The following is an 11,241-nucleotide window of genomic DNA, read 5'->3' as shown; positions in this document are numbered from 1 at the left end:
CATTTGTAGTGATGTACATACATGGGAGTGTAAATAGACTAAATTTAATTTAGTTTTGCTTCAAGTTGCATCCCTACATGGCATAAGAGCAAAAGTCTCAAAAAACAATTAAACGTGGAAAATGGGTGGGGTTAAGATATGTTTAGATGCATGTTCCCATGAGGCCATGATTCCACCTTTATTGGTGGTGGCAAATATTAACATAAAATATGAAAAAATGATCAAACCTATTTACTTAAAAAGAAGTCACTTGTATTGGAATTCTTATTACAAAATCCCGGCATTTAGTTTTTTATCAATAACAGAACCATTTTATTAAATTTGATTAAAGATGAAGATACTAGAGAAAAAAGACGAAGATACAAAATCCATACACTTATTTCATGATAGAAGCTATAGATGTATCCAAATCAAGATCTCTTTACTTTCAGAAAAAAAAAAAATCAAGATCTCCATGATGGAATGCTTTGCTCATGTCTGAAGAAATTTCCTGGATCAACCATGCTTTTCACATGAACCAATCTCTTGAAGTTACTCTTGAAATACTTCTCACCCCAAATCCTGGCACGGGAATAGCTTGTATTACCCTTACTATTGGTACCCAAGTCAAGATCCCTATAGTTGACATATGCAGCTCTTGGAGACTTGGATACATAGGGCCTCATGTACCTGTATAGTTTTCTGATCCATCCTATGTGCCTTCTGGATGCCTGAATTCCTCCCTCTTCCCAGTTCACACCATATTGAATCTTATAGATGTTCCCCTTTCTATGAGGGAAAGGGATTTCAGACTCTGGAATCTCATTCATCTTTCCTCCATAGGGAGTCCAGATCATAGATGCCCCTTCATCTTCATAAAGCCTTTTCCATATTCCTTCTAACCCAGTTTCTGAAATGGGTTCTTTCACAAAATCAGACTTTGCCTTGAAGAAGCTCTTGAACTGAGGCCTCCTGTCCAGCAAAACCTCCAAGGGTTCAGAGGTTGAGAAACCTGCATAATAGAGGACGGATTGAATCCAACTCATTTCAATACAGTCTTCTCGCTTCAAACCCAGCTCAGGAAATCTGGCATCCATCATTTGCAGAAGTTTCTCAGAACCCCCAAGAAACATAGAGTCGAATGAAGCTTGAACACTTCTATTCCCCTTCTGATCTGTAGTAGTTGCTATGTAGATGTGGAGGAAGATGTCTTCATGGAGCTTGTCGGCAACGAATTGCCATTTATGTATAAGCTTTGTTGTACCACCATGTCCCAAGGCTCTATCAACACTGAAAACAGTCACCACTGGGGGAACAGGAACTAGTTTGACTTTCCAAGATACGATGATGCCGAAGCTTGCTCCGCCTCCTCCTCTGATGGCCCAAAACAAATCTTCCCCCATGGATTCTCTATTAAGAATTCTACCATTAACGTCGACTAAATAAGCATCGATGATATTATCAGCAGCCAGGCCGTATTTTCTGAACAGCAGACCAAACCCACCTCCACTGAAGTGCCCACCGACGCCTACAGTCGAACAGCTCCCGGCGGGGAAGCCATGGATCTTACTTGCCTCTGCAATTCTGTAATAAACCTCCCCAAGAGTTGCTCCAGCTTGAATCCATGCGCTGTTATCTTCTATACTAACGTCAACTGATCGAAAATTCAGCAGGTCAACAATGATGAACGGGACATCAGAGACATATGAAAGGCCCTCGTAGTCGTGGCCACCGCTTCGAACTCTGAGTTGCAGGTCTGCTTTCCTAGAACAAATTACAGTTTCTTGGATATGAGACACATTCAATGGTGTGATGAGGAGCAGAGGTTTAGGGGTGGAAGGCAACGAAAATCTAAGATTGTGTACAGGATATAGCAAGAGAGATGAATAAGAAGAATTGTTTGGGGAGTACAGCACTTCTGAGATTGGGATGGATGACTGAGAATGGATTTCGAGGCACTGTAAAAAGGTCCAGTGAGTTGAATCTGATGTAGCCCATGACCATGAAACTGAACAGAGGAGGAGGATGTAGAGCAAAGAAAATACAGCAAAGCTTGAAGTCTGCATTTTCCTTTGAGGTGACTGGGAAACCAATGCAGTGATTGCTTATTTAATATATGCTTAAGTTGACGAAAAATTTTTTTGGTTGTTATGTAGTGTAGTCTTTCAGAGAGACTTTCAGAGAAAAAATTGATTTTTTGGGTCTTTATAATAACTAAGCAATGGAAAATTCAGGCACATTTGTGGTAGAAATGAAGTCTCTTCTCTGCACACTTAATGGCTGTTGACTTGACTTTTTTTTTTTTATTTTATAATCTTTCTACGTTGCCAATTAGGGGCGGTTCGATTGGATTAATCTTGCACTTTCTTTCATTTGACAGGTGTCTAGTCCTGATTGCGAGTTGTGAATAAAAAAAGGTGCAGCAGAACTTGACTCGCTGACTCGCTGGGTCCGGGTCCGGGTCCCAGTGGGGCGTTTGATAAAGTTGAATTGAATTGAGTGTTGTAAAATAATTAGCTAATTATGAGATATAAATAAATAAATAAATAAAAATTAATTAGTTAAGAAAATTTTCAAATGATTAAATAAATAATTAATTATTAGATAATTCAAAAAAAATAAATAAAAATAAAATCTTGAAGTTTAAACAGAAATAGTGATCTAGCTAACCAAATAACTAGATAACTAAGAAAATAGTAAAACAATTAATAAATCAATTGAATGAATAACAAATATAATTACTTAATTTAAAAATAATTAATATTTTTATTATTTATTTATTAAATATTATATTATTTTTACTAATTTACTGATTGCCATTAAATTATTTTAGTACTTATATTTAATTTTTGATTAATCAATCATTCTATTAATTATAAATTAATAATTAATGTAAACATTTATAATTATCTATAATATATAAAACAGATAGTTGCCTTTGATTCCGTGCAAGTCATAATAAGTCAAATCCAAATACTGCATGCATCACATATCACTAATGCTAACTTGCAAACACTTATAACATATGCTCTTACACTAATGTAAGAGCAAATTGTGAAATAAACCATTCTAGGTTACCGCATTCAAATACCTAACAATTTCACTGTACTCGGAGGTTTAGATGAGCAAAAAGAGATTTCAACTTTCCAAATGATATTAAGGACCCTTTTGTTTTTTTTTTTTTTTTTTTGCTTTTCCCAACCATTATTGCTATAAAGGAGTCTAAATTCGATTATAATGAGATCTAAATGGTGAAGAAAGAAGATATGAAAAGCAAGAAAATAATGCAAGTTGACAAAGACCAAAATGAATGGTTGACTATGCAAACAAGCAGTTTAAATTAAAGGGAAAATTCCTGATTTGTACTTTGGCTCGAGTGACAATTTAGTCCCCAAATTTTAAAATGCAACAATACAGTATTCAAATTTTCAAAATGCGACAATCCATTACCCGAACTTTCAAAATGTGACAATGTAGTTTTGCCGTTAAACATTTCGTTAATCAGCTGTTAAGTCACATTTGAAAAGTCAAAAATGCCCTTCGAATGCCATATAATTCTCTTTATCAACCATCCAAACATTGACAATAAAATGAACAATCCCAAATTCTAGATTCTTCTAAACACTCACCAACTTTTTTGAATAGAAGAGGTTAGGATTTGGGACTGTTTAGTTTTTTGTCAATGTTTGGATGGTTGATAAAGAGAATTAGATGGCATTCAAAGGGCAATTTTGACTTTTCAAATGTCACTTAACGGCTGATTAATGGACTAGTTAATGATAGGTATTGGATTGTCACACTTTGAAAGTTTGGGTATTAGATCGTCGCATTTTAAAGTTCGGGGACCAAATTGTCACTTGAGCCAAAGTACATGGTACTGATTGGTAATTTTCCTTAAAATAAAATTCTTGGCTTAAAATGCAAAGAAAATGCTATAGAAAGAAATATAGTGCATGTCTAATTTAAGCAAAATCTATGGTGCATGAACTATAAAGCAGAAAATGTGAAGTGATAAAGTCATAAAACAATACATTACAATTGACATCTTCAACATTGTTAGTCTAGATGATAAGTACACTTTGCAAAATGTGAATGAATGAAAAGTAATTAGATCATGTGATGTCGTTAATATGCATAATTGATTAAAATATTGAGTTAATGTGCAACAAATATTCGTAAGTAAAGAATGATGAGTTGAACTGTCTCTAATAATGCTACTTAATGAAGTCCACGAATTTGAATGATGAGTTGAACTCTCTCACCAAAGAGTAGGGAAAGGAAGTGAAACCTTGTATGGGTTTCTTTACTTTTTCCTTCAAACCAAACACAGCCTAAAGAATCAAGCTAGAAAATGAACCCATAATGCAAAGGGAATATTGAAATTAAACTTAAAAAATAAAAATGCAACTAAGTTGTTTGTTAAAACTGAATGCCATGAATTAGATGATAAATTAAGGCGGTATTTTGATGATACCCCTTTCTATATATATTTTATTGTGCGATTTTCCTTACATAGATATTTTGGTTATACATCATTTTTTTTTGCGAGTTTGACATCTATTTGTGATATTGGATTTGTACATATTTGGTTGCTTTTGTGTTTTCAATGGACATATAGCTGTATTATTTGTTTTACAATATTTTGTGCGATCTTGATACATGCGCTTCTGCATTTGCTTATTGCTTGTTCAGTGAAGTGTTATAAATATGCACTCTACTTGTTTTAGGAATGGCAACGGGGCGGGAATTATATTCTCCATTCCTGACTTCGATTATGAAATTAACTCTCGTTTTCGTTCCCGATTCCTGATAGGGATGCGTTTTCCGTGGGGACCCAAACCCCAAAAATTTTTTAGATAACAGTATTTATTTAAAATAAATAAAAAATTTAAATTATAAATAATTTTTTAAATATATATATAATCGGGGTCGGGTGGAGCAGGGATCTCAATCTCCATCCCCGACCCTGACCCCTATCGGGGATTCCTATTAATCCCCGTCCCCACCCCACCAAAACAATTCACATCCCCAATCCCATCAGGTCGGGAAAGTCAGGTCCATGTTGGGATGGAGAAAATTGTCATCCCTAACCTGTTTAATCTCTGCTCTACAAGGACTTCGCTGCATATGTTATATTTGTGGACCATATATTATTTAGACATACAATGTGATAGCTTTATAGTGATTGATAGGAAATGATAGGCAAAGAATAATATTTTGTGCTATATAAGCCAATATTGTGGTCTGACACATGTATGGAGAAGATATATAGAAAGCAGTTTGGTCCTTGGTGTTACCAAAAACCACTTAGTTGCTTTTATTTTGAAAAAGCCTGCCTTGAAAGCCAAATTTACCAAATGGGTATTGATGATGCACAATCTGGCCGGTCTTAACTATCGATGATCTTGCCTCTGAACTGAGTAACAGGGACCTGAAACGGAAGGAGAAGAGAAGCTCCGGGGAGGACCCGGCGTAAGGGCTCCGAAGCTCAAGTTAGAATTCTTCAAAGGCAAGAATAACCAGATAACGCGAAAGTTAGCATACCTCGTTCCTGGGGGGTAGAAGCCTTTTATAACCACCTCGCGCACTCACTTCCAAGCTTCCGTCAGGTCGGGCATGATTACTTCTGAACTCCTGCCAGTTCGGATGTCATTTCCCCTAGCCGGGCAGAACCGCCACTGTTCCTTTTGTCGGAGCCATCTCTGTGGCAAGTGACGATGGTTGCAGGTGGCGGTGGCAGGAAGCCGTTTGAAATGCGGCTGTCAGGCGTCAGATCCCAGATCAGTCAGGCGCGTCGCCCTTGGATACGGACGTCCTTGGTGTCGGGTACGTTTGGCTGGCCTGGTGCTTTGGAAGTGTTGGAGTGGCGAGCGAGGTGTCTTGAGTTCGGTTTGGAGTGTCCCGAGCTGCCATGGGCCAGCTCGGGTCAGCTTTGTGAGGCTTGGGGCCCAGTATAGTTCGTGCTTCTTGCAGGGAGCTCGGGTTCTCAGTAGGAAGCTCGCTCTTAATAGGGAGCTCGGACTCCCAGCAGGGAGCTTGTTCTTAATAGGGAGCTCGGATTTTTAGGGAGCTCGAACCTTTAACAGGGAGCTCGCTCTTAACAGGGAGCTCGGGCTCCTAGTAGGGAGCTCGGACCTTTAACAGGGAGCTCGCTCTTAACAAGGAGCTCGGACTAAGTACAGCGGTCTGGAGTTCGGGCTTGGTAGTGAGCTTGGACTTGCTTCCGATGTTCGTTGGGCGCTCTACTATCCCAAGCTGCTTGGCTTTGCCACGTGTCGGGCGATCGCGAGGTCGGGCCAAATTTCCCTTCATCAATTGCCCCCCACTCCCTACGACAACGATCCCGTCTTGGCGCGGGGAGTTTGCAAGGTAGCAGGAGGGTTTTGGTCCGTGCTGAGCGCGCTTGCTCTAATTTGATTTTCAAAAAAGGGCGCACGTTTGGGAGTCGTGACGGCAGTTGTTCGGGAGTTGCGCTGCAGTCGCTTTTATTGCGAGGAGACGTGCGCCGATACCCCGTCAGTTTCGGGAAGACGCGTGCCGACACCTGTCCTCTGACAAGACGTGCGCGACGCTCTGTCAGTTTTGGAAAGACGTGCACTGATTGGTCTTGGAAGACGTGCGGCTTAGCGCGGCTGTGGGCCGTTGGATTGGCTTCGATCTGGGCCGTCGCTTTCCGGCCGCTGTGGATATAAATAGCGCGTGGAGGGGGGGGCCCCCGTCCTTGCTACTATTGTACATCTTGAGCTCACGCCTAAGTTTCAGCTCGCGTCCCAGGTTTCCTTGCTTGTTCGAGTTTTCGTGGTCTGCTTCAGTCTTCTTCCCGGGTGAGTTTTTTGGAATCCCGTTCCGTTTCCCGATGTCTGGTTTGGAGGGTTCAGACTGTTCAAGCAGGTCTGATGTAGGTTCTACGAACCAGTTTGCGCCCCCCGGTAGTTCAAGTGAGCCCGATGTAGGTCCTGAGGAAGGGGTCGGGCCTACCACCCGAGGTGCTTCGGGTAGGTCGGCGTCCACCTCCCGTCGTGGCCGGGTTGTAGACCAGTTCGGCCCTTCGACTATGACGCCTGAGGAACTTCAAACCCTCGTAGACTACTACGACTTGCCCAGTGAGTACGGTTACTTTATCCCTACGGGCAGCTTCCCTTGGGAACATGGTCCTGATGAGATCGTTATTTTCCGGGAACAGCTCGCCGCGGGGCTGCGACTGCCCTTCCACCCTCTTCTTGTCGAGGTCCTAAACCAGTTTGGTGTGTCGGTCGGCCAGCTTCACCCGAACTCCATTAGGAACTTAGTGGGAACGATCTCTTTATTTTGCGACGAGAACTTTCCTCTGGATCTGGAGATTTTCTCTTCCATTTTAATGTTGAAAAAGCAAGTGGGTCCCCTTCCTGGGCGTAGGCGGGCATACTACCTGTCCCCTCGCCCGGGCTTCAAGCTCTTACACGGACTCCCCAATAAGGTCCCGGCGTGGAAGCGGGACTATTTCGGGGTGCGAAGTGCGCTGGGGTGGCCGTTTCAGACCGGCTGGGGGATGGCCGCTCCTGATTCCGGCATCACACTAGATGAGGAGACGGCGAAGGGCCTCCGGCAATGGGCGCGGCTTGGGTTGGATTGCCAATGGTATCTGACGGAGGCCAAGCTTATTGTTGTGGGCCTGAGTTCGGGTAGGTTCTTTCCCTAGTGATCCTGTCTTGCTCTTCTTTTACGTCTTACTGATGCCGAACTCCTTTTCGCAGGTACAATGGATTCTCGAGGGACCCGAGGTGGGCACTTGTTCGAGGGTATGAAGAGGAGAAAGCGGGTGGCTAAGCGAGCTCGCGCCAAGCCATCCCGAGCTGCGGAGTCCGAGGTGCCGGATTATCCGGCAGAGGAGCCCGAGATGGATCCTCCTATGCAGGAGCCGGCGGGGGCTCCTTATGCCGAAACCACACACACGGGGGCTCCCGCCTATTCCGAGTCCGCTCATATGCGAGTTGGGCCATCGGGCTCGGAGGCCCCGGGGGATTTCAGGAGCGTGCTGTCGCCTGTTCATGCTCTTCAACAGAGTAAGGAGGCGATGTTTCCCGAGGAAGTTGCGGTGTGGACCGAGCTCCCTCTGCACCAAGTGGCCTGCCGTGCCGTTACTCATGCCATGGTGGTAAGTGATCCCTTCTTTAGAGTTCGGCTTTTATTCTTTTATTCGTTTCTCTGATCTCGTTTTCCTTTGATAGGTGAACTCCATTCACGCCTTGGCGAACTAGGTGGAGAAATGCTCGAGGCAGGTGCGAGCTGCCGAGGAGGCTGCTCGGACTGCCGAGGAGAATGCTCGTGCTGCTGATGCTGCTGCTCGCCGTGCGCGGTCTAGGCAAGCGAGGTCTCAAAGGGATGCCGAGGCCATGGGAGTGGTGGTGCAACGTATGGCGGAAATGAAGCTGGACCTGGAGCACCAGGTCGAGTATCTTCAGGAGGATATCAGGGAGAGGACTCAGATCTTCTCTCAAGGCATCGAAGACACGAAGAAGAAGGCTGTCAGCGATTACATTGCTTCGTCGGATTTCGATGACCTGATGGTAGACTCCTACAGGAGGGGTTTCAAGCTAAGTCGATGGATGATCCGGAATACGTACCCCGACCTCGATACCAGCGCCATATCCACTTCGCGCATCACTCCAGAGATGGCTAATGCTGCGGATGCCGAACCGGACTCCGAGGGGGAGGTAGGTCCTTCGGGCGTTGTCGAAGAGGCTTCTGATAATGATGAAGTGGCCCCTGGCTTGTGAAATGAAATGTACACTTTTTTTTTTGAATGTACACATCTATTCTGAAATGAAATGGCTTTTTGTTCATGTACTGGTTGTCCTGTCATCGAGCTATATTTTTTGCCGAACTGACCATTTCGGTCCTTCAGTTCATTTTCTGACATGAAATGTCTTCGGGGTACTTGGTGGCCTATAGGTAGTACCTTCTCAAGTTGACAACGTTCCATGCTCGAGGTACTTGTTTTCCTTCTAGGGTTCCGAGCTCGTATGCTCCCCCACTGAGTGCTTTCTTTACTCTGTAGGGACCTTCCCAGTTCGGTCCAAGTTTCCCTACACCGGGTTTGGGCACCATGACCTTACGGAGAACCAGGTCGCCGACGCGGAAGTTCCTCTTTTTTACTCGCGCGTTATAATACCGAGCTACCTTTTGTTGGTAGGCCGCAGTTCGGATGTGTGCGAGGTCTCTCACTTCGTCCAGTAGGTCGAGGTTGGTGCGTAACTCGCCCTCGTTTCTTTGTTGGTCGTACGCTTCTAGTCGCAACGTAGGTACTTCAATTTCCGCCGGGATTACTGCCTCGGTGCCGTATGTGAGGTTAAAGGGGGTCTCACCTGTGGCGGTTTTTTTCGTAGTTCGGTGTGCCCATAGAACACTTGGTAGTTCGTCTGCCCACAAACCTTTGGCTCGGTCCAATCGCGCTTTCAGTCCGCGGAGGATGGCTCTATTCATTACTTCTATTTGGCCATTTGCCTGTGGGTGTGCGACCGATGTGAAGTTCTGACTAATTCCCATACTTCGGCACCATTCTTGGAACTTGATATCTTCGAACTGTTTGCCGTTATCGGAGATCAGTACCCGAGGTAGCCTGAAGCGACATACGATGTTCTTCCAGAAGAAGTTTTGTATGTTTCGGGCTGTAACTATTGCCAGGGGTTCGGCTTCTATCCACTTAGTGAAATAATCTACTGCCACCACTAGGAATTTTCTTCCGCCTGTCGCTAGTGGGAATGGCCCCAGGAGGTCGATCCCCCATTGGGCGAAGGGCCATGGGCTGGTGAGGTATTTGAAGTCGGCGGCGGGCTGATGGTGGATGCTGGCGTGCTTCTGACACTTATCGCATTTTCTGACGAGCTCGATTGCCTCTGTCTTCATCGTTGGCCAGTAGTATCCTTGTCGAAGTGCCTTTTGGGCGAGGGCTCTGCCCCCCAGGTGTCCGCCGCACAAGCCTTCTTGGATGTCGCGGAGTACCAGCTCGGCTTCGGCTGGGCGCAAGCATCGCAAATAGGGGAGCATGTAGGATCGTCGGTACAACCGTTCATCTATCATGACGTATTTGGCTGCCTAGCGCTGCACCCTCTTGGCTGCGTTGTGGTCCGCGGGGAGGGTTCCGTCTAACAGGAAGCTCGCGAGTGGGTCGATCCAGCTCGGCTCTGCTTCGGTGACGGGAGCGACCTCTTCTGCCCCACCGAGAATGCTGGGCCGAGGTAAGTCCTCTACGTACACGGTTCTCCTGGCGTTGTGGCTCGAGCTAGCCAGTCGGGACAGGGCGTCGGCCTCAGCGTTCTCTGACCTCGGGATTTGCTTGATGAAGTGTGACTGGAAGTTGAGCAGAGCTTCCTTTACTTTTGCCAAGTACGCAATCATAGTGAGCCCGCGTGCTTCGTACTCGCCTGTAACTTGGTTGACCACGAGCTGGGAATCACTGCAGATAACCATGTGCTTTGCTCCGACCTCGTGCGCTAGGTTTAGCCCGGCAATTAGTGCCTCGTACTCCGCCTCGTTGTTTGATGCCGCGAACTCGAAGCGTAGTGCGTATTCCAGTTTTGTTCCGCTCGGGCCACGTAGCACTATTCCAGCCCCGCTGCCTTGTTGGTTCGAGGAGCCATCAACGTGAAGGATCCAGGGCTCCTCCTCCCAGTTCGCGCTTGGTCTAACCAGGAGGGATGCCACACTAGCTGCTACTTCACGGGGTTCGGACTCGTTTGGCTTGGGAGCTCCGAGTTCGCCCGAACCGGGGATCTCGGCTCGACCGGCTCAGGGGCTTCGAGGCTAAACGTGCATTCTGCGATAAAATCTGCCAAGGCTTGGGCCTTGATGGCAGTTCTTGGCTTGTACTGGAGATCGTACTCGCTGAGTTCGATGGCCCACTTCGTCAGCCGGCCGGAAACCTCGGGTTTGAGTAAAACTTGTCTCAGAGGTTTGTCGGTCAGGACGATGACGGTGTGGGCCTGGAAGTACGGGCGGAGTTTCCGTGCTGCTACCACCAGGGCATACGCTAGCTTTTCTATCTACGGGTACCTTGTCTCTGCTCCCTGCAAGATTTTACTAACATAATATATGGGTCGTTGGACCCGGTCTGCCTCCTTTACTAGTACCGAACTGACCACCTCGTCGCTAGCCGAGAGGTACAGTTCTAAGACTTCGCCTTCCTCGGGCCGAGCTAAGGTTGGCACACTGGCGAGGTAGACTTTTAGCTCGTCAAACGCGAGCTGGCAGTCTTGGGTCTATTCGAACCCTTTGCCTTTGATT

The 11,241-nt window shown here is 45.5% G+C and overlaps 1 pseudogene; it reads right to left on the bottom strand.

The window, feature by feature from the left end:
• Positions 1-283: 283 nt before the first annotated feature.
• LOC104592826 (tetrahydroberberine oxidase pseudogene) lies at positions 284-2,168 on the bottom strand (annotated as a pseudogene).
• Between the last annotated feature and the right edge of the window lie 9,073 nt (positions 2,169-11,241).

This window comes from Nelumbo nucifera, chromosome 3 (genome assembly GCF_055504915.1).
Source record: "Nelumbo nucifera cultivar China Antique chromosome 3, China Antique-T2T, whole genome shotgun sequence".
In the NCBI taxonomy this organism is placed as follows: Eukaryota; Viridiplantae; Streptophyta; class Magnoliopsida; order Proteales; family Nelumbonaceae; genus Nelumbo; species Nelumbo nucifera.
Note: the sequence above shows the minus strand (reverse complement) of the source record. Positions and strands in the feature narration are given on the sequence as shown.